General features: G+C 36.9%; 1 long non-coding RNA gene across 1 annotated transcript; it reads left to right on the top strand.

The window, feature by feature from the left end:
- Positions 1 to 894: 894 nt before the first annotated feature.
- Positions 895 to 20696, top strand: LOC126646835 (uncharacterized). Its single transcript, XR_007630413.1, has 3 exons — positions 895 to 990; positions 2265 to 2289; positions 20570 to 20696. It is a non-coding gene; the product is annotated as an uncharacterized LOC126646835 (long non-coding RNA).
- The last annotated feature ends 2906 nt before the right edge of the window (positions 20697 to 23602 follow it).

Genomic DNA, 23602 nt, shown 5'->3' with positions numbered 1-23602 from the left:
GCTAATTCCCTTTTGCAGCTGTTCCTATGGGCTCCACAAGCCTTGTGATCACCCTTTACCTTTGCATTGACTCTTCCTTCCTCTAAGTGAGAAGGGCACTGTTTTTGCTGTTTTTTTCACTAAGCTCACTTGCTCAGCTTTCTCACCAAAGGAGTCACAGTAGACATGGTGTACAGGCATAAATTGTTTCCAGCAACTCTCATAGTCCCATGAGTGCAGTTGCAGGCATGATAGATGAATGGAAGCACAAAGTCAGGAATTTTACAGCAAGACTAGGATGGCTTGTTCTCTGGGGACTGTGTCTGTGATGAAGGGCATTATGCAACTCTAGCTATTTTGTGGGATTTTGGAAGTCATCAGTGCAATTTCTGTCACATTGATGCCAGTTCCACAAATTAGATGGTAAAGGAACAACACACCAAGCAAAGGCAGCATCAGTTGTTTTCTAGCTAGTTGTACTTCCTTGTCTGAATTAAATTGAGGTCAACACCTCAGAGACAGAATGTGAAAAAAGTGTGCAGAAAATTTCCAATAACAATCTCTTGAATTTAATGACAACAGAGATTCTTGAAATAAATTACAATAAAGCCAACTCTGAACCCTTCACTTTGCAGCTGTACTTTTAGTGGAAACTGAGTACCCTTAGAGCTTTTTGGTGGAGTCCTGTTTTGCTTTGAAGTAGATGGAAGCTTTGTGAGAGGCTAATATACACTTAATTGGCATATGCATGCCAACAGTATGTGCTAGAGGGGAGACTGTGTGTTCTGCCAAGACAGCTGTTTATGTCATACATTTGGCTCTATGATCAGTCATCAAATCTGTGGGTACTGGATGTATTTACTAACCTTTCTTTTTCCTTTTTATTGAAAGGATTTGCAAGCTGGGCTCTGAGGCAAAGTTACAAACTGGCCTTTTTCTTCTTCCCAGACAATGAAACTGTGGTATCTCAGAAAATGTCTTATAGCTAATGAGGTGACATTCCTTAAAGAGGTAAGCTGCTATGAATTTCTGCAGTAATAAAAGTGTATTTGTTCCTCATAGGATTATTTAAGGTTTTGTTGCTTTAATGAAAATAAATTTCTGTTGCTATTTGTTCTTGAGAAGGCATTAGTCTGATTTTTGTCATAATCCACATAGCTACCAAAGGTCAGCTGCAAGAAAAAACCCCAAAGTGCTTTATCAGAAAAGTTGTATGGGATTGTTGTGTGAGTATATGATAAAGAATCACAGATAGATTTCTACAACTCTTTTGTTTCTCTTTGAATTCTCTTTAGATTCCAAAGAATAGTGATGAAAAATCCTGATAGGAAGGTATTTCCAAATTTCCAAAGGAGGTCCACCCATTCAAGCCAAGACAGACTGTCTGACACATCAGCACATCCTGTCTCAACAAGCATCTAAGCTTTCTGTTTGTGCTGCTTGTAAACTGCAGGGCATTTGGGTAGATGAATCCTACTCCTACTAACAAACATCCCTGCTGTTTGTTGCTGCTGTATTTACACAACAACATTATTTTTAATCAAACACCATAGGCTTTCTTGGAAAATTTCTCATTAACCAGACCAGAAAAGAATCCCAGCTACATGGAACTGCCAATCTGACTGCTCTTTTTGTGTAAAGATGTTGGCATAAACGTTCTAGAGAAGTCATTATGAATGAAGATCTATTATTGGACTTTTAATCAGGGAACTAGTAGATCAGTCAAGGAAAGGAAAGAATAAAGGCAGTGTGAGATAATGAAAGCTACAATATTCAGATTACAAAGGAATTTTGCTTCTGTGTTTGTTTGTCCCTTAAATATGCAGTAGTTTTTAAAGCTAATGAGTAATTTTTACAAATATGTATTTTATTACTTCAGTTTACTCCAAATAATATGGTTGAGATCAAAGGAGAAAGATAGTACATGAATTAGTAATAATAGTAATCAACAACTACCTTGACATAAAGACAGCCTCTATTTTAATGAGATTTTGGTACAAAAAGTAAATTCTCTGGAGTTTGTTGAGTAAAGGCTTCTGCTAAATTCAAGTTTATATAATCTATGGTGAAGCTCTCATTTATGACACAATAGTTTCTAGTAGATGACCACAATGTGAAAGAGGCTTCTCTTGTCTGTTGTCACCGCTGACCTGTGCATAATCACAGCATTTGCATCCCTTGAAAGTTGCCCTGTCCTGCCCCTTAGAATGATAACCTCCTGGCTAAGCTGGAGCTCGCTGGTGACAAGAAGGCCATCCTTAATTTTCTTTTGTTTATTCCTGCAGCAGTGGAGGCGTTCCACCTTTGCTGGTGAGTATGCTAGAAAAGAAAAGCTGTGGAAAAGCATAATTTTGGGCAGGGTGGCTTTGTATTTTCATTAGGCAGGCTTGCTTTTTACACCCTGATTTCAGGCTACAACTTTATCCGTATGTCGGCATTTTCTGACAGAATCTGTCTTTATGGGCATTCTGATGTTTCTAAGCACAGGCTTTAGCAAAAAGGTAGATGAAGCTCTGATCTGAATGAAGGAATCCTTAGGCAGGAGCACTGCTGTGATCACACTGCTTGATACAGATGCATGAGCCATAGCAGCTGTTGGTAATGGGAGAGAAAGTAACCAGAAGACATCCACACCTCTGGGGTAATCAACTGTTGCAGTTTTGTGAAGACCGAGAGTTTTAATTTGCACATCTTCAGTGAAAAGTTGATAATGATAGATCTTCACCAAAACAGAACATATCTGGTGAACTCATGTTACCTGCATCATGTGAGGTGTAATAACTTAGTAATATATTCTAAATTTGTTATTTAATCTTTGTGAATGCTAGAAACCATTATATTATAATAATTTTGTCAATTCTCAACAATAAACAAAGACCCCAAAATCAAAAATAAACTTCAGTTTATGTCAGAACTTTTATGATTCAAAAAGATTTTTGAGAAAATTACTGTGGAATTTTATTCAAGAATATTGAGTGGGTAGATTTAGCTCTATGTTTCAAAAAACTGAACAAATAAGGGTCAGACAAGAAGTCAGACTCCTATCTACTATTACCTGTATGGTGCTAAATATAACTAGATTTGTTGTCTTTAATGTTAAAATAGAAAGAATCTGAATAAATTCAACTCATAAGTAGAGTAGCTCAGAGTACCTTGTAGGCTTTATTTAATTAAACTTTACAATATCCTTAAGATAAGGGATAAGAGGAATTTTTATCTCCTGTACAACCACTTCAGAATGGCCTTCATGTTTTCTTTTTGTGTTAAACAGCACCTAACATTATAAAAAATTACTGAAGGCATAATCCATGTGTACAATCACTTTAGTATTGGCTTCTTATGGAGTGTCTTGAGAAAACTGGAGACCAAACACATACAAATATATTGCAAAAGAATTCTACTGCAGTTAGAATTTGAAGATTTTCTTTAAATTTTTTTCCCTAGAAACAACTGTATAACCAGGCTCTTGACTCCCAAGGACAAACTTAGCAGCTACGCTCGTTAAGCAAAGCATGTATTGGGTAGAGACAGACTACATGAAAATCTTTAACTAAAGTTAAGGTACTTTAACTACTTACAGAATTACTTACTTGACTTAAATAAAAAATATTAATGGTTCATCATGGTATTTTAAGATGCACCATCCAGCTAGATTTTAATAATTATTTAAGTGTATGCTGCATCAAAGTTCTATCAGAAATATCTCAATGTAGTTGTACTACCTTAGGGAACAAAGACATACTCTTTAGATGTAGATCACTTTCCAATAGAAGCTGTTATTTTCGATTTATACAGCCTCTGATGATAGGTCTGTTAAAGATTCTGAGTAACCCAATTAAGATTATAAGTAGTTGACTCTTTATATTTCCTTCAGTAGTTTTACATAAAGGTCTTTATTTACAACTCAGGAAATGGATTAAAAGATTCTTTGGTTCATGTCTGTTCACCATTTGTTTAGTGATATTAATAGTCTCTTGCATTTTAATAATGTAAACAGTAAATCTAAAGAAATACTGTAATGATTTCTGTGGATCCAGAAGTTTTTTCTATCCAGAGCTCTCTGTGAAGCCATTGTTAAACTTAGATTCTTCTTTAGATCCCATACTGTTGTCTATGATTTTTTCTAACTAAGCTACCACAGTAATGAATATTAGTGTTTGAGGTAGCTCCAGTGTTCTCCAGCATGTTTAAAATAAAATACTGAAAGTTCAAGGGCACAAAACACACATAAAGGTTTCACTTTTGATGAATTCGTTGAAATATTTGCTGAAATATACATTATGCTATATATTTAGTTTCACAGATCTGTATGATTTATTTAGACTTATCTCTTTGTACATTATTTTTAATTAGTAGTTCTGCCATAACATATTTTCACTGAAAGAGTTTTTAAGATTTTGATTTTTGGAAAATACTCCACTGCAATTTTAGTATACAATAAGGACTCTGTGTATGATGTGCACATTTCACATTGAGAACTCAAAAACGAGAAAGCTGAAATTTCATGTCACACAAAACAGAAGAGCCAGATAACCTTGTTCTAATTGTATTTTTCTCAATTTTACTTTCCCTCTCCTGCTAACAAGCTAATCTCTAATATAGCACACATTGCAATGACACTACACTGGCAAATACCTCAGAGGGAGGCCATCTATTTTTGCACATACCAAATCCATTTGATATTGATGTAACAAGATGTAACAAGAGAGCAAGTCTGAGTCATAAAAGAGACTTTCACCATAGAGACATAAATTTGAATTTAGCAGAGGCATTCACTTAACAGCTCCAGGGAATTTATTTTTTTCTGACCATCTTCTTTCTACCCTGGAAGAAAAAGGTTTCTAAGTTTAAAAGTTCCTGATGGATGCAATGAGCAAAGAATGATTTCGAAATGTAAATGTAGGTTAACTGCTGTCTAATACTTAGCTTTGCTGTGCATGAACCTTCTCATCGGGGATATATGTCTCATTCTTTGTTGCAACATAAATGCATTCATGCTAGAAGCAAATTTTTTCTGCCTCTTGAATTAACTCTCTCTCTGAAATGGAAGAATATGATAGAATGCCTGATATTTCTGCAATAATCACGTATTACAAGGAGTGTATCAGCTTCATAAAGTGTATCTTATGCTTTAAGAGGGATAGTGTTTTCCAGTGGAATTTTAACTTACTAATCAGATATAAATTATAACTCCCAGGCCCTTTAAATTTTCATCATTTTGTTGAAATTAGTAATTCATTGACATGATACGATAGATAGATAACTAACTCCGTGTAGTCACGTATCCTACTTCATCTGTTGTGACCAACAAGTTTATGTGTTGTGAAAAAACACAGTTTAGTACAATGGGATTCCTTTAATAACAAAGGGAATAACGGAAAAGTGACAGAGAAGCCTGTGAATGATCTTTTGTGACTGTACTGACAAGTAAATACTAGAATTTACTTGTAAATACAAGTAAATACTTTTTCTCATTGAAAGATTTGAGAAGATCTATTCAGTGATACAATCTGTGAGATTAAAAATGCCATGGGTAAACTGATATCAGTAAAATATTGCACCAAATGTAACTCATTTCTTAAGATTCTAGGTAAATTGGCAAATGATTTTAGATAAAGTAGCTTTTATGAAAGCTTTTTAATGAAGTACAGGATTTACAGAGTTAAGATGAACTGTAAGGTGCTGGGATATGTCAAACTACAGGATAAAATAAAAAGTATGTGTACCAGAAAAAAAACCCAAACAACCTTCTTCCTTGCTTCTTGTAGATACTTGGAGGAACCCTATCTTACCTACCACTTTATAGGTTTCTTTTTAAAATAGTATATATCTTTTCATATATCTCAGGGCCATAGAGAGGTGTTTTAGGCACTGGAGGATCAAGACATTTTGTTTTCCCTAGTTTGGCTTGTTCCCAGACCTATTTAATGGCTAATATGGAAATTCTGTGGAAGTGGCTGGATGGGTAGAAAAACGATAGAAAAGAATGGAGTATTGGACTTGTGCCTGGGAATAGCACAGCTAGTGGTGTGAAGATCCTCTGGGCCATCTAATGACATCAAGTTCCACAGAAATTGTATAATCCCTCTTTCCTCCCTGTCTTTGTCATCCTGTTACCAGCATAGGACCAGATACGGAATAAAATTGCTTGTCTGGATGTAGAGTCACTTCAAAGTTACTGCTTTGTGTTTGCAGAGTATTGAGATACTACTTGACCTGTCTGTGATAAGGACTTTTTCCAAATTTAAATATTATAAAGACTTACTAAACACCCTGTGACAGCAAATATTGTGCAATTTGAACCAAAAAGTGATAAAAGATTCAGATTAGGAACATTAAATATACAGAGTTGTGGCAATGGGTTTAAGGCAATCTAGGCAATACTGAGAAAGTTCCAGGGAAAAGTGTTAATATTTCAAAAAGTAAATAAGAAGCATAGAATTGTTTGACAACACAAGTTTTCTTATATAAAAATCATTGTACAAAACCTAAACATGTTTTCAAACAAAGATCTAATTTTTTTGTTCTGAGAAAAAACCCCACTTGTGTTACAAAGTGGGAAAGAGGATGACCATGAAACGGAGGTAAAGACAGGCTGAGTGACTGCAGTCCTATTACAAAGTGAAAATGTAAAAGTAGAGTATTGATTAAGAAAGGGTAGTACCTCTGAATATGACACTTATAAGAATATGAATAAAATTCTGTGCCCATTCCCGATGCCAGATTCTAGAAGGTTAACTGTAAGAGGTGTCGCTCATAAGCTAAAGAAGATCAATCTACTTGACTTAATTGAGAAATGACTAACCTACAGGCAGTAGAGAATACATATCTGATAATGGAGAACTTGCCAAAAAAAGCAGCAGAGGCATTCAACTAGTGGAAAAACTTATCTGAAAATATAGTGGTCTGTACCAATTAATGAAAATATACTCAAACATAATAGGAAGTTAAGACTTGATGGCAAAATTAGTGGGTCTGTTTCTGTATCTTGTGTTGTGAAGGTCATCAGGTAGCTTGATTTTCTTGCAGCTTAAAAGTGTATTGACCCAAATAAAGGCAAGTAATTTCCACCCACAAACTAAGGTTTTTAATAAAACAACAGGTTCTCCCATTTACGTTTTGAATTAAAGTTTTTGGAAGCCTTGGGAATCATTGAAAATCCTCCATGGGAAGGGCTTATTTTTTACCCCCCAAAACAAAACACTTCCTGTTCATAACTAAAAAGAAGGATTAAAAAAAACTTTTATCTGGTATAAAAACCTTTTGATTCCTTGTGTAACAACGCATTGTTGAGATACACAACAATTTTAGTGCTACTTTAATTGCTTTAATCGTTAGCAACCTAGACATAAATTACTCTTTTTCTAAGTAAAGTCTTCTTAAAGGTGTAAAAAAAAAAAAAAAAATCTCACCTACTAGCTTGCCTTCCATGGTGTTTAGAGAATCTGGCACACTGCTTTTGAAAAAGATCTCCACTATATGGATGGAGACAGTGCTGCAAAGAGGGTGTGGGAAAGGAGGAAGAAGGAACATGGGTGATCATAGTGGTTCTACTTAAAATAGTATGAAACTAATGAGAATGTTGGCTCTAAGGAGTATCATAGTATATATGTCTATTTAGACACAGACAAGTAGGCTGACATTTTTAACTTCTGAGTACATAAATTTATATGTCAGGTTCTGCTTGAAGTTAATAAATGCTGATAATTTATAATACAACTACAGGTTTCCCAGAATCTCATCACTTTTATTTAGCAGCTGGCAGACCCAAGGCCTTAGGAACACAGATGTCACAATACAGTGGTCAAAAGTTGTCCTTTACTGTAGGGTGTTTGTCAAGTGTTTATGCTTTGTACAGAGAGACCAAATGATCAGCCTGATCTCAGTAACTGAAATTTCACATACAGACTCTTATAGATGAACAGAGTTTAAAAAAAGGAAAGGTCTACTTCTGAATGTTCTAAAACAATGTATTTCTTTAAATGCAAATATTAATTATTATGCAATTAATTTTGTGAATGAGAAAGCAGACTTTTTGAATTTGTCTGGCTGAGCTAGAATATGTTTTAGTATTTCAGCTATTGGAGCCTAAATTAACCAAAAGATCTTTCACATAAGAGCCCATTTCTATGGCAACTAGAGAGATACGATGTGAACAATATTAGCAAGTGTATGTATAAGGAAAAAGATAACCAACAATCTTGGTCTTCATAACATTAAAGTTAAGTGTAGTTTTTCAGTTGAATTAGAGGGAATTAGCTCAGAGTTTTAATTTTGTACAATACAGATTTTAGGCATAATCTGAAAAACTGCTTTAAATTCATAAGGAAATTTTAATATTTGAGATCTTAAGCAGTTAGCAGAAAATTAGAAGGCATTTACCTGGGTGAGGAAGTCAGTGTTTTCTTATGTCTCTTTTTAAAACTGTTTTTGAGCTCTTTTACAGGAACAGTGTATCCAAATCCAAAAATCCAAACTGAAAAATAGAGGCAGAACCATAGGAAGATAACTTACTCATTTTATGAGGAAATATTAAATAACCAATTCAGTCAGTTTTTTGAATTTATAATGAATTAAGAAGAAATTGCTGGAATTAAAAGGTTGACTGGCAGAGGGAAATCATACTTCGTTAGTTTTGCTGTGTACGGGATGATAGGTCTAACTTCAGAATGTAGTGCCAAGGGATATTCTGGAAGGCTGAAATAAGACAGGGCAACACATATATCAAGGCAAATTTAGAGGTTAAGGAATTGAAACTGTCAATGGCTAAGAAATATAGTGAATCATTCTTCACTGAGCCAGAGGCTAGAAGACCTAATGAGCTAATAATAGCCCACATTTCACACCCACAGGACAAGGGAGACATCAGAATGACACAGTAAGATAAAGAGGATTGAAAGAGTAACATGATTGGGATCATATGTGATTAAAATATCTTGTCATTAATTGTGGGAAATGATAGAAATGTTTTCCATGATAGAAACAATATGAAAACGTGATAGTGTTTCAAAACACTGTATTCCCAGATACAGATCGTAAAAAGATTTTATCACTTTGTTTTGGTGCCGTTTTCATTTTTCTCCTCAGAAAGAGAAAATTGCAGGAAGAAATGCTTCCTGAATAGAAATAAGTAACATAGTACCGACTTCCAATATAGAACACTCTCGTGTGAAGCAATTGTAAACTGAAAGACTAACAAAATAAGTAGTAGCAAACCATCAAGAAAGAAAACTGAGGAAATTTTGGGGGTTACATTAAGTGTTAGTTGTATTCATGTCAGACTCAGCAGATGTTAACTGGCTTTTGACTTTATTGAGGCCTCTACCAAGTAACCATAGCAAAGTCTGGTCTATGTTTCAGTGGTATCTATTTCAAATATTCTTCTGGACATTAATTTTTCTGGTAGACCTTGGATGTGATGGGAACAGCAGCAATGGCACTAAGTATTTTCAGCCTGACAGCCGACCCACTGACTGAAAGAAGACATGGTCAATTCTTGCCTTATATAAGGTCACTCAGAGGGAGCCATGACCTCAGCTGGGCTGTCAACAGCAGAATACACAAAATTCAGAATACACAAAATTTACCCACTTCTGGGGAATGGAGGTAGTTAACAGTAGAAAAATGTTGGTTTGGGTTTGTTTTTCATTTAATAGAGTGAGAAAAGTAGGGCTCTGAAGGCATGTGAAAAATATATTTGTTATGAGAATAGTAATTTCAGGCAGTCATTTTTCATAGTAGAATAAGTTCATAATCAGTTCAAAGCAGAAAGAATTAATAATCTCGGACTACTTCAGTTTCCAAGACGATGTGAAATGTCAGCAAAACTGTCTTGATGTGATTGCAATGCACTTTTTTTTGTCTGTGTTTTCCCTCCACACCTTCTGCTCTCTGAGCCCTATCAACCTCTCTTAGACTTCCTAAATGGAGGATTAGTAAGAGAGTCAGGTGTTCTTGCTGGAAGTAGTTTCACTTCAGGATGACTGAACTGTTTTCTGCATGTAACAAGTTTACAAATATGAAGGTGTTAAGTATTTTAATAATAAGACACTATGCACTATGTTTTTTATATATTGAAAAATATGTACCACACAATAATTTAAAACCATTTCACATAGGAACCATCTTCATTACCTATGTCAATTCCTCACTTTACAAAGCACCAGCTTTCATAAAATTGGCCAACAGTTTACTAGTTCATGCAGGCAAAAGTTTCGGAATGTTTCATCCTGATCCCCCACCACTTTATGAACTGGCATCAGATAGTTTTAAATTATGAAAACAATCTCATCTATTTGCTGATTTGCCTGGTGACATTTTGTTACCAAATCTCTCTGACTTGTAACGTTGCTCATCTCACAGATGTTCTTATACCAGAGATCTCAGTGGAAATTTTTTTTCTTTTTAATTTTCAGCAAACTGAACTATCTGTCAGTAGGAAATAAGGATTACAATTGTTTATTTAGTGGCAGTGAAATGCAGGAAGGCTAGGTATTCCCAGCAAGGGCAACTGTGATACTGAAAAACATTCAAGAACTCTTAGTGACAGGCTTGAACATTACTTTCTGAGGATCTGTTCTGTCGGGTAACTTTGCAACCACATCTTTAGGGAAATATTTATATTGAGGTGATGAAACAGAGACTCCCATGGGCAGCTGTAGTCAATTGTCTATTTTCCGATCTAGTTTTTAAGTGCGTGTTGTTGTTCTGTTTGTATCTTGTCGTTTACACTATTCCCAGTTCGTATTTTCATATTATATGTCCTTGTTGCCTGTCTGAAAAATAGTTCCTATGTCCAATTTTTACAAGTTCTGTTTTTTTTCCCCCAGTTGAGTTTTATCCAATACTTTCTTTTTTCTTCTTTTTTTTTTTTTCAGAGAAAACATACACAACCTAATCTCCTTTCCCTCCTTCCCTTCTTTCACTTTCTTCCTTCTTGTTTCCTTACTTCTCCTCAACTTCTTTTAATGTAAAACTACTTTAAATATAAAACTACTAACTAATCTAACATAATAAATTCTATCTAGTCTGATGAGTATTATTGATTCATACAATTTTAGTCAAGGGTAGGCAAAATAAATGATGATGTTCTTCTATATGACATAGTTCAGCACTAAACCACGGATGTCAGAAATCTGTGCTTATTATTTTCCCTGTTTGAGGGATTTTTGAACTTATATTTCCACCTCAGGGACATTACCTTAACCACCAGTCAACAGACTTTTGGAGGACAGGAAATACCCTGCTGGCATCATATAAACAGTGGACTTTACATAAACGAGGATCCACTGGCTGGAATATGGTACCTTCTTATATTACTGTGTAATGAATAGTGCATATTACTCTTCGTTCAAGAAAATGTGGGGTATGATAGATGTGAGTCTGTCAGGATCATCTAGGTATAATGCCTCAGAGCAAAGAGGTGGAAAAAGTGACCTCTTAAAGTTCTTTCTGTTTCTGTGGTATGCTGACCTTTTACAAAACAGTGATTTCATCCCTAGGTACAACCTTTGACCCTGATTTCCTTTTTGAATTGTATGCAGATACTGTCCTGACTATGTAGGTAACCCAGACGATATTCAGTCTGTTTTAAAATATTTGTACAGATCCTTTATTTTTACCTCTTTAAGCAGTTTTCTTACTGGTATTTTTCTTTGCTGAAAAGAAAAATGTTCAACCCTTTACTTTTAACTTCAATGACTGTATATTTCTACATTTTTATAAGAAGTAATAAACAAACAAAGAGAATGAGATTTAGCTGCTTTCCTTCTCTGTAAACAAATCAACCTTTTATGCTGTGAAGAATTCCTCTGATACTTTGCTGGACCAAGATGTGAAGCAAAGGGTCCAATGACAAAGTTGTGAATTTGTTTTTGGGAACCAAAAAAGACTAGACTCCTTCTGCTGAAATAATTACAGGAAGAAAGAAACACTTTATCACTTCTAAGAAATTAAAATATAAATTAAAAGTTTCACAGTACAATTTCAATTAGTGCTCAAAAGTTCTGGGCATCATTCTGAGGCTGAATCTTGTCTGGTGTAGCTTCATTGAAACTGGTGGAATAATGCTGGTCTCCTGCTCAATGAGAATATGGTGAATTTGCCCTATAATTTTTTCTTTCTAATTCTCTATGGGACTTGATTGACTAAATTAATACAAAAATAAATTGCTTGCAATTTAACTGTGCAGTGTTTGATTGGTCAGGGAATTTAGAGAATTCACAGGAGAACAATTTATATTTTCAGTCCTGTTTATAGCCAGTTCATTCTTTGTACAGTTGCTACAATTTTTCATGGTAGAAGAGTTTTTTTTTCAGGTCACATTTTTCTTTTTAATATGCAAGTAATGTGTTTCAGTAGATCATTTAAGTAAGTTTGAGACCAGTTTTTGTTATGTACTTGAGAAATACTTAAAACAAACGTATGTTGGATTTACTGTGGAGGCTGTTTGACTGTTTAATAACAGCAGTAGTGAAGATCGTGAAGGTTTAATAACACCGAGTTCAAAGGGCTGCACCTGGGTCAGGACAACTCCAGCACAAGTCTGGGGGATGAACAGATCAAGAGCAGCCCTGCTGAGAAGGACTTGGGTGTGCTTGTGGATGAGAGGCTGGACATGAGCCATCAATGTGCACTCATAGCCCAGAAACCACAAGAAAGATTGAAAGAAATGTTTTATAAGAGCAAGTAGTGACAGGACAAGGGGGAATGGCTTCAAACTGAAAGAGGGTAGAAGAAATTCTTTACTGTGTGAGTGGTGATGTATGGAAGCAGGTTGCCCGGAGAAGCTGTGGCTGCCCCATCCCTGGAAGTGTTCAAGGCCAGGCTGGATGGATCTTTGAGCAACGTGATCTAATGGAAGGTGTCTACACTCAAGGAGGTGGATTGGAGCTTGGTGATGTTTAAGGTCCCTTCCAAGCCAACCATTCTATAATTCCGTGATTCTTTGTTTAAGTCCTTTCACAGTCACCAGTAACAGTTCTTAGGTGTAACCACATTCAAATTGGAGTCAAAACACATTCATCTGATTTAGCACTATTCATTTTGAGTAACTTCGGAAAGTTACTTACTAGGCCTAGGCAAAACCTTGAATTGTGCTAGCACTATAGTGAAAAGATGCAACTATTAAACATAATCTGCTGCATTAATTTTCCATAAATAAAGTTGGAAACCTGAGCAAATATTTTATAAGAGGAAAACACACAAGGAAACACATAAAAATTTATATATTCATTATGTGCATACAGATATTGTTTTTGGCAAAGAAAAACATATGTCTATTTTATATTTACAACTGTCACCACTTCCTAAATACCTTTCTTACTACATCTCAGATACTAATGATTTTAATGCAAAATTGAACAACTTAATGGCTTGAATATGTTTAATGAAATCACTTTAATTGTGACTTTCATTATGTCTCCTGTAGACACTGAAGACTCTGTATAACAACAGGAGCATTTTACAGAGACTAATGATTCAAATTCTTACTTTTGGACTGTTTCCAAGACATTTAAAAAAAATTTTCTGCATCTTTTGGAAAAAAAAGGAATTTTTTTAATTGAGGTAGGAAAGCGGTAGTGAAACCTCCAAAAATTATTAGAAGTTTTTCAGTTTATAAGTCAACCTCTACCTGCTTCATATCTCAGGAAAAAAATCCATTAACTTTGATTTTTTCTTCCAAAGCATTCCTTTTCCACCTTTTATTACTGAGACAAATTACTGAAGAACATGGAGATAATCTGTTAATTTAACAGTACCATGATAGTGTTAACAATGTATTAATCCAGAAACTACTTCCTCAGCAGAGATTATATTTACTCTTCAATTAAGAACAGATTGTACAATGGGCTTTCTTATGTAGATATTTAATTTTCAGCTTCTTGTTTCGTCAGTCCAGTTAGATATGTAAGTGTCTAGAGGTAGATAAATAGAAACAATTGGTATCTATTGATGACTGTGATGTGGGTGATAGTTAATCTTTGATGGTAGGATCTAGATAATTTGAAAGTGCCCATAAAAAAGAAAGAAGTTGAAAATCTGGAGAGGAAAAAAAGGAGTTGTTCGAGAAGGAAAATTATGTATTTATGAAAAATTACTCAGAATACAGTTGTATTCTTTTCATTTCATGTAAGAGAGATTTTTATGTGCCTAATTAATATGTAAATCTTTGAAAAATTGGAGCTACTTTTTCCTGAGTATTTTTTTTCTAACAGTTGTCATAGTATATTTAATGAAGATAGTGTTGAGGGTTCAATGATAGTCTGAAAAACAATTTCTTTTTACAGTTAGATTCTATTAAAACTTTCTGTGAACACTTTTAAGTTTTGAAAATGGTTCTCTCTGATTGTTCATGAAAACTCTGTATAAAAAAATTAAATTATTCACAAAATGGTTGTAAAAAATGGCAAAGTATCCAAAATAGACAGGCACTGTTGGAAAAATGCAGCTGATGGCAAATTTAATTTGGTTTTACAGCACAACCTATAGATCTATTGAAAGTCATGAAAGCTCCAGAAGTAGGTCAGGTGCACTGGTGATATAGGGAACAGCATGGAAAATGTGTGCCCGCTCCAGAAGGCTATGGGAGATCATTTTACCCAGGATATGAAGGTACTCTATGACATTTTTGTCCTGTTCCATCCACATTGCCCAAGTCACAGAAGGCAAAGGCAGGGACTGGGAGAATGAAGAACTGTCCATGGTAGGAGAAGGTCAGGTTTGACAAAATCTAAAGACCTGAAAATGCAGGAGTCCATGGGACCTGATGAGACGCGTTCGTGAGTCCTGAGTATCTCTAAGCTCTTGCTCTGTTGTAGGCACTGACTTCAGTTAAAGACCTAAAAGGCCTTCTGTCCAGAAACTTGTACTACTAAAAATGTTTTTCTTCCTGAAATAGAACATTTTGTGCCACCTAAAGAAACAGGCGGATGTGCCTGATAAATCTATCTTGTGACATGGACTATTTGTGCAGTCGAGTCCATACTATCTAGAGTTGGTGTGGTGGAGTATTTGTTATTAGAGAGACCAGGAAGTTACGTAAAGTCCAAATAACTCTCCAATACTGAGCAGTGGTAGTGATTGATCCATCTGTGAAGAAAATACATATAATCTAAAATGTTCTCATTTGTTCTATTGATGTCAAATGGGTAAACACTTAAAATTTCCACTGTTACTACATCTTGACTATTATGTTTTGTTAAATAAAAAACTTCCTTAAATCTATATTACACCAAAAAAAAAAAAAAAGCTAGCTTTCTAGCTACTTTGTCCTGTAATAAAATAATTCAGTACCAAAATTAACACCTGAATGATTCTTAAAAATGATAGGTTTTTTCATGGTCTTGCATATCAAAATTAGTCTAACAAAAGAAGATGATATGCTCTAATGATAGAATAAGATAAATGTGATCAGAAAAGCAACATTTTAATTTATTGTTGAAACTATAGAGCATGAGATATCCTCCATTATTTCTCAGATATTAACCTTACATTTGCTGAAGATAATAATAATAATAATAATAATAATAATAATAATAATAATAATAATAATAATGGCCAGTCTTCGCGAGCGAAGATCCGGGGAAGGTCTTTACACCTTCCAGCCTGCGCATTGGATTTTTTAGGTGAGACACAGTGTGCGCGGAACTGAGCCCACCCTTTAATCCTAAGGTTCATCTACCGGGGCCAAGCGAGCTTGGACGGTGGCAGCGAGGTCTTCAGGACGTAGATGGGTTGCCTTTAAGGGCTAACGAGCTCCATCTGCCCAGGGAGTGGCCCTGATCAGGAATCGAACCCAGGTCTCGGCAGTGACAGCGCCGCGCCCTTAACCACTAGACCACCAGGGGCTCCTGCTGAAGATAGAGCTGTTGAAAAAAGCTGGAGATGTTCATGATACAGTTATGCTTATGAAATCTTTCAAGTGTAAGCATCATTTTACATGCAGCAAAGAGATGAAGGACCAGGTTTTTTTTTTTTTTTTTTTTTTAATTGTGGGGACATACTGACGTGCTGATACTCTCCTCGTATAGAATTCTTTGAATGAAAAAGACTTTTGAACATCATCTTTTCATTGATCTAAATGTGCATTGAAGAATTAATGTGACTTTGCTGTCTAGAATAGAATCAGGAAGTCTTCTCTGCAGCTGAGGTTAAGCAAAGGTTGTGATATTACAAATTAGAACTAAATAGGAGACTGATATTGAGAAACTGGAACCTTGTTAGCTATACTAATAATGAATCAAGTCTCTGAGACAAAGGGTCCCCGAAGGTGAGTTAGCTGGAGTTTGAATACAAATGGCTGTATTATTATTAACACATCCATTCATGAAAGCAGGTTTGTAATACATATTTGAAGCTGAACTCTCAGGGAGATTAAGCAGAGCCTATGTAGATAAAGCATATAGGGAGGCTGAAATGTATTTCTTTGGCTATAGCTATTTTAATTAAATAACCTGACATAAATATACTTCTCCATGACAAAATCTGAAAGGACATTGTTAAGGTTGAAAAGTCGAATGCTGAAAAACTAGGAAAAGCAAGAAAATAGTATCACTCTAACACATTTACAAAATGGAGCAGATGATTGTTATGTTAAGTACTGCTATTTGTTCTGTTCAAAGGGTGTGTGATGTCACTCAGTGGTCAACTATTCAATTTTTATCTACATATGTGATGTAAAACTACATGTTCTCCAAATTCTGCTTTCTAGACACTTTTTTTACTTCCCTCTTTTCTACTGTGTAAAATATTTTGTTGGCTGAAGACTTCACAGGTATGTTTATGAACTTTGGTTGAGACTTCTTCTGAAAGATCTTTCTATTCATATCTGAAGAGTAGAGGCATAATAATAATGGCCAGTCTTCGCGAGCGAAGATCCAGAGGAAGGTCTTTACACCTTCCAGCCTGCGCATTGGATTTTTTAGGTGAGACACAGTGTGCGCGGGACTGAGCCCACCCTTTAATCCTAAGGTTCATCTACCGGGGCCAAGCGAGCTTGGACGGTGGCAGCGAGGTCCTTAGGACGTAGATGGATTGCCTTTAAGGGCTAACGAGCTCCACCTGCCCGGGAGTGGCCCTGACCGGGAATCAAACCCGGGTCTCGGCGGTGACAGCGCCACGCCCTTACCACTAGACCACCAGGGGCTCCAGTAGAGGCATAGACACATTAAAAAAATTTTATCTGCTGATTTTAGAGCATTTAAAAGTGTTGTTGGGTTTTGTTTGTTTTTCTTCCCTTAGTATTGTCATCAGTATTATCCAGCACTTCAGATATTTAAAACACAGTTCTCTGGGACTTCACTTGCAGTTCTTGCACTTCTGAAGATTTGAGGAGGCACAGTTTTATTTGTGTTACTTGGTCTGGGTTCCAGTGGAAGGTGATCAGGTAATCACAGGAGAAGAAAACACAGATGTTTCCCTGCACTACCTTTTTTTTTTTAACATTTACTTATTTATTTATTTGATTTTTTTCTGAGTGTCAGTGTTTATTTTCCAGAGAACTTGGTCCAGTTTTGTCCTCTCTACCTGTTTCCTTCCTGGACTATTTCCAAAGCTGATTAATGAATCCAAATTTTCCCTTTGAAGCAATTTCAGCTCTTTTATAAATCCTTTATTCACCATCACATAAATGTTTTAAAGTGTCCCACTTTTAGTTCACATACCTTATGTGGTCTATAGCAACTTATATGTGAATCAATACAATAAATATCTGTTTTCAAAACAGTAAGATGACATAGTTGTCCCAAGTTGAAAGCTACACTTCAAGCACTTTACCTCCAACACTTTACTTCAAGTTAACATTTGTTGTTGGCAGTGCTACTAAGTAGTATTCTACAAAAAATTTTTCTTCTGGTCCTGTACTTTTCAAGTTCTGCCTGTTGGTTTAACTGTGTAATAAGATTTAAGAATGAGCTCTTGGGCACATGAAAACTTATAAGTGTAGAGCTGGACACACCTGACCAGTTACTTTATCCCACCCAAGCTCACAAATAAACATTGCTGATTACAAGGGGGCACTTAAGATCCTTCCTGGGATCCTTGCTTCTGTCATGTGAAAATGTGTTTCTCTAAAGAAAGGAACACAAAGTTCACCAGGTAAGAGAGAGTATAGAGGGAACATGAACTGGTAGGATGGGGCTACATCTCTTCTGAGTGAGCTAGTCCTGCCCTCTTGGCACTTACATGTGGCAGAAATATCATCATCTTTGCTACCTCCTTTAATATAATATGCTGGCTCTTTTCCTAAATTTGTGTGAAGTTTTCCTGAACTCTATTAAGAACATCTCTAAGTATACACTGGCCTATGCACAGGCCTACAACTGTAAGTGACTTCATTTTCAGTTTTGTCATGGTAAAGTAAAGCTTTTAGAATAACTTTCCAACAGGAGCAATGTGATATGATATTGATGTTTTGTGATAGGGAGTAGTGTCTGCCTGTGATAGGAGGAGACTGAACTTGGTGACTGTAAATTCTGTCCTAATCTGTGCTCTTCTGAATGGAATTCTTTGTGAATATTTCCTAGATGAGGGAAATATTCAAAGAAGAAGGTCTGGCAGGACTTTCCTTTTAAGACCTGAATTGGCAAAACTGACAAAACAGAACATATAGAAGGGTTAAATTGAGCTGGGTATGGTATGTTGGTGTTTCTAGTGCTAAGTGGCTACTGTCTGTAGAAGGGCTTTGGTTTTCAATTTTTCAGCTTTAATGTTTGTATCAGGTCTGTCTGGAGTGAAGTTACAAGGTAGTTTTTTTCGTGGCAGCTTGTATGGTGCTCTGCTTTGCTTTTGTGGCTAAAATAGTGTTTTGGCTAATACTGAAGAGTGCTTAATGTCAAGCATTCTCTCTTTCCACTGTCCAACCCAAACAGGAATAGGCCGGGTGTGAGAAGAGGCTGAGACAAGGCACAATCAAGACAGCTTAGGGATATTCCATACCATGTGACACTATACTCAAGCAATAAAGGCTCAGGGAAAATGAGAAGAAAGGGGGGAATATTTGTCGTTATGGTATTTTTCTTCCCGTTTTTGTGCTGAGGTGCTGCTTTCCTGGAAGTGGCTGAACATCTGCCTGCCAGTGGGAACTAGTGAATTAATTCCTCTATTTGGCTCCACTTACATGCATGGCTTTTGTCCTCCTTATCAAACTGTCATTACTTTGATTGATGGGTCTTTTTGCTTTTCTTCTCTTTTTGCCCCCACCCCTTGGAGAGGGATGTGAGTGAAAGGAAGAGTATGTGTCTGACTACCATCTGGTCTCAATCCAGTGTAGTGTTTGAGATAGAATTTTAGCAAAATTTAGCCATCATAATAATTTTTGGTATTGTTTTCGAGATGAAGTATTTTTTTATAGTGTCAGCTTCTCACTTTTCCTCACTTAGGTAGAAGATTTAATCAGTGTAAGTTAGATCTCTAGATTCCATTCAAACTTAGATCTGTTAATTGAAAACTTTATTTTTGAGTTTCATATTACCTGAACTGAATCTTACCACGGCCACAAGTAGAAGACCAACAATTCTCACCACACTTGAGAGCTCTTTTTCCTGATGAAGAGTGAAAGTGAGAACATGATTATGTGATGGTATAAATTTAAAATGGCAACAAGTGATAGGGAGAAAATATTTCACTGGAGAGAAAAATAATTTATACATGCTCCAAGCAAAAGGTGATATGTGTATGTGAGCATGTATATTTTAACAAAGGCTCTTTCTTTACAGGCTGTGTAGGCAATCTCTCTTCAAATCCTTGTGGAACTGTTTAATCACAAAACCAACCTTATTACCATATGTTCTCAACTTACTTGACCTAGATATTCTAAGTAACTTCATACTTGTATAGGTTTTTCAATAGTTTCATTTTATATTATTGTTGCCTTAAAATAATCAGTGGTACTTATGTCTCAAGAGGTCAAACCTTGCTCTGAGTGGCAGTGTCAAAATATTCCTCCCAATAATATATATTATTGAAATACGAATTTCAGTATAGAGTATTTGATTTCTTTAATGTTCTAACACTGTCACTGCTGTGATTCAAGTAAACTAATTCAAATTGACAATATTCTGCTTTATTGAACACTATTTAAAATGCATATCCACTAAGTTTTTCCTTCAAGCATTCATTTAGTACTTTAGTCATGCTTTATCAGAAGATCTGTGACCCTTGTGTGAATTTTAATCTTCTATTTATTAATGTTATTTTCATTGTTTTTACTCTGTAAACACTGCAAATCCTCACAATATTTAGGTTAGTAATTATATCACTGTGGGATGTTAAGATTCTATGTAGTGCATGCTGTAGTCATATATCATGGTTATACCATTGGCATTATGCAATTTGGAATGAAAGTTGCATTGTCATTCTGCCCATTAGGACTACCAGGAGAAGTTTTTGCATGCAAATTGTACATGTTTACTGAGTCTACTCAAAATAAATAGTTTCTTTCATTCATAGGATTGCATAGATTTTTTTCTTAAGCATTTAGCTCTAGTTTGGTGTGAGAGTGAGGAGATCTGCAAGGGTAAAAGATACATTTTTTCTTTGTTGACTTGCTTTTTTTTTCTTTGCTTCTCCACTTCCTTTATAATTTGCCTAGAGTCATCATCATGGCTAGGCTTCGCGAACGAAGATTTGAGAAGGGCTCTACCCACGCTTGCTACAAGCACGCTGATGGCTAAAAAGGCCAATGCAAGATAGACAAGTCCAGTTGCAGAAGGCACAGCAGAAAGACTCCCCAGGTGACATTGACGAGACGCGATTCTTTGTGCGTTGTCTTTTCTTCTCTTCTCGAGAGTGATCCTGCGTGTGTTCTCAAAAGCAGCAGCAGTGTCACAGTTTAAATGGGACAAGGGTCTTTTGCTGAGGATGAATTAGGAAGAAAAGACCCAAACTTCTTTTTCTAAGCAATTATAAATCTGAAATTAAGAGGTTCCGACTGAAGGAAAACAAATTATGGAAAAGGGAAAACAAAAAAATAACAGCCTTTTATTAAAAGGTATGTGTGTATTAACAGAAACACGAAAAAAACTAAGTAAAACATCCAAGCAATACTCCTATACCCACCAATAATCCCCTTCAAGAACAAAACTGATAAACTGGCAAAAGGAAAATTTAAAATAGTTCAATTTTTAGCACCCTTTGGTGCAGTTCCAGCCACAGTCAGCAGGGGGAGCTGTCGGGTCACTGGAGATGCAAAATTTGTAATGCCCTGTACCATTCACCAGGTGGCGCTGTTGGGTCACTGGAGGAGTAGAACTTGTAATGTTCAGTGCCCGTCACCAGGCAGCGCTGTGAGATCCTTGGCTGCCGCCAGGTGGGGGGGGTTGGGGGGGAAGAAGGGGAGGGAAAAACAACAGCAATAAAACAGAAAGTTCTCCCAATGGAAGAAAACTCACAAACTTCAGCTGATTAGGGTCCGTTGTAAGCAGGGCCTGCAGCCAGCCACAGCTGAGCCGAGAGCAGCAGCAAAAACTCCCCTCCGACAGGAAAGAGACAAAGAAACCCAGTAGTGTCTCCAGCCTGCAACAGGCTCCCCTCAGCGCAGAGAGACTGAGCTCCCCCCCAACCTCCACCCCCTTCCAGTCACACACCCCAGTAGCCCCCCCCCAACTCCTCCCCCTTCATTGCTAGGAGACTAATCTCTCGGCCATTAGTGACCAGGCCTACTCTTTTGTTCACCTGATGGCTCATCCACAGACCACACACGCAGGGGGGAAGGGAAAGAAAAATTCCTTCCTGAAATAAGAACTATGACAAGCAGCGTTATAGATGGTGTGTCTCCAGGCCTCCCGATTGGAGGCCAGGGTAGACCAATGGTGGTGATCAATATGGTCAAGGCTGAGAGATTTTTTCAGGCAGTCCTTGTATCTCTTCTTCGGTGCTCTTTTCTTGTGGCAGCCAGTGGCAAGTTCCCCAAAGAGTACAATCTTAGGGAGGCAGTAGTCCTGCATCCTGGAGACGTGCCCTGCCCAGCGCAGCTGTGTTCTCAGCAGCATGGCCTCAATGCTCGTGACTGCTGCCTGTTCAAGGACAGACGTGTTGGTCACATAGTCAGTCCAGTGGATGCTTAAAATTGTACGGAGGCAGCGCTGATGGAAGCGTTCTAAGAGACGCAAGTGGTGGCGGTAAATGACCCATAATTCAGACCCCTATAAAAGAGTAGACAGTACAATGGCTCTGTAAACGCTGATCTTTGTACTTTTCTTCAGGTGTTTGTTTCGCCACACTCTTTTATGGAGTTTACCGAAAGCTCTGTATGCCTTAGCTAACCTACTGTCTATTTCTGCATCAATCTTACCGTCTGAGGAGATGATGCTACCCAGGTAATTAAACTACTGCACTGATTTGAGTTCTGTTTCACCAATGGTGATATGGGGATGATGGGAGACTTCCTGAGGTGCAGGCTGATATAAAACTTCTGTCTTCTTCAAGCTGACTTCCAGTCCAAACACCTCAGCAGCCTCTGCAAAGCAGGATGTTAGACGCTGCAGAGCTACTTCTGTGTGGGCGACAGGGGTGGCATCATCAACATAAAGTAGCTCATGGATAAGATGATTTAAGGTCTTAGTGTGAACCTTCAGTCACCTTAGGTTGAAAAGGCTCCCATCCGTACGATATCAAATGTAGACACCATTTTCATCATTGAGGTCTGCTGTGGCCCTTTGGAGCATCATGCTGAAGAAGACTTTGAATAAAGTTGGTGCGAGAACGCAGCCTTGCTTCACACCACTGACTATTGGAAAGGGCTCAGAAAGTGCATCGCCATATCTGACTTGACCGCACTGGTCCTCATGAAGCAAGATGATCATTTTGAGGAACTTGGGAGGACATCCTAAACGTTCCAAAATCTGCCACAGACCTTTTCTGCTCACAGTGTTGAAAGCCTTGGTGAGATCAACAAAGGTAACATAGAGTCCTTTGCTCCATTCCCTGCACCTCTCTTGCAGTTGTCTGAGAACAAATACCATGTCTGTGGTACCTCTGTTGGCTTGGAAACCACACTGGCTTTCAGGCAGAAGATCTTCTGCTATAGCGGGTATTAATCTGTTCAAAAGAATTCTTGCAAGGATTTTACCAGCAATGGAGAGTAGAAGCAAGGAATTAACTTACCTTTTCACAGTTTACCTGTGTAGTTAACAGATGAGTAGAGCGAACAGGGATCATCTTACATGTTTTCCAAATCTCTCAAGCCCATGAATCTTCCAGTGCAGACATGTAAGACACATCAAACTGCACGCTTCACTCTCTCTGCGTGTATGGTAGAATTATGAACCTTAAAGCAATTCACCTGGCATTTCATATATCCTTTTATTTAGGAGGGAGGATGATATTTATTCAAACACTTGATTGCTGCATACATTGTCTTCTATAGCTTACAGTTTACTATTCTGGTATGCATAACTTTGCCAGCAAATCGCTGCTGTAGCTGCTAACCTCTGTAGACAAATTATTTGCATCTTGCCTTATTTTTTGTCCAAAAATAGTTCTGAAAAACTTAAAACCAGGTTCCAGGATTTATTTATTTCTCTATAAAAACAGCTTCAGGTACATAAATTGGTTTACTTTAACTGTCCTGTCTTTATAATTGTACATGTGTGAGGGAAGTGTTAACTCAGACAAAATCGGTAAA

This window comes from Myiozetetes cayanensis, unplaced genomic scaffold (assembly GCF_022539395.1).
Source record: "Myiozetetes cayanensis isolate MyiCay16 unplaced genomic scaffold, myiCay2020 scf4, whole genome shotgun sequence".
Lineage (NCBI taxonomy): Eukaryota > Metazoa > Chordata > Aves > Passeriformes > Tyrannidae > Myiozetetes > Myiozetetes cayanensis.
Note: the sequence above shows the minus strand (reverse complement) of the source record. Positions and strands in the feature narration are given on the sequence as shown.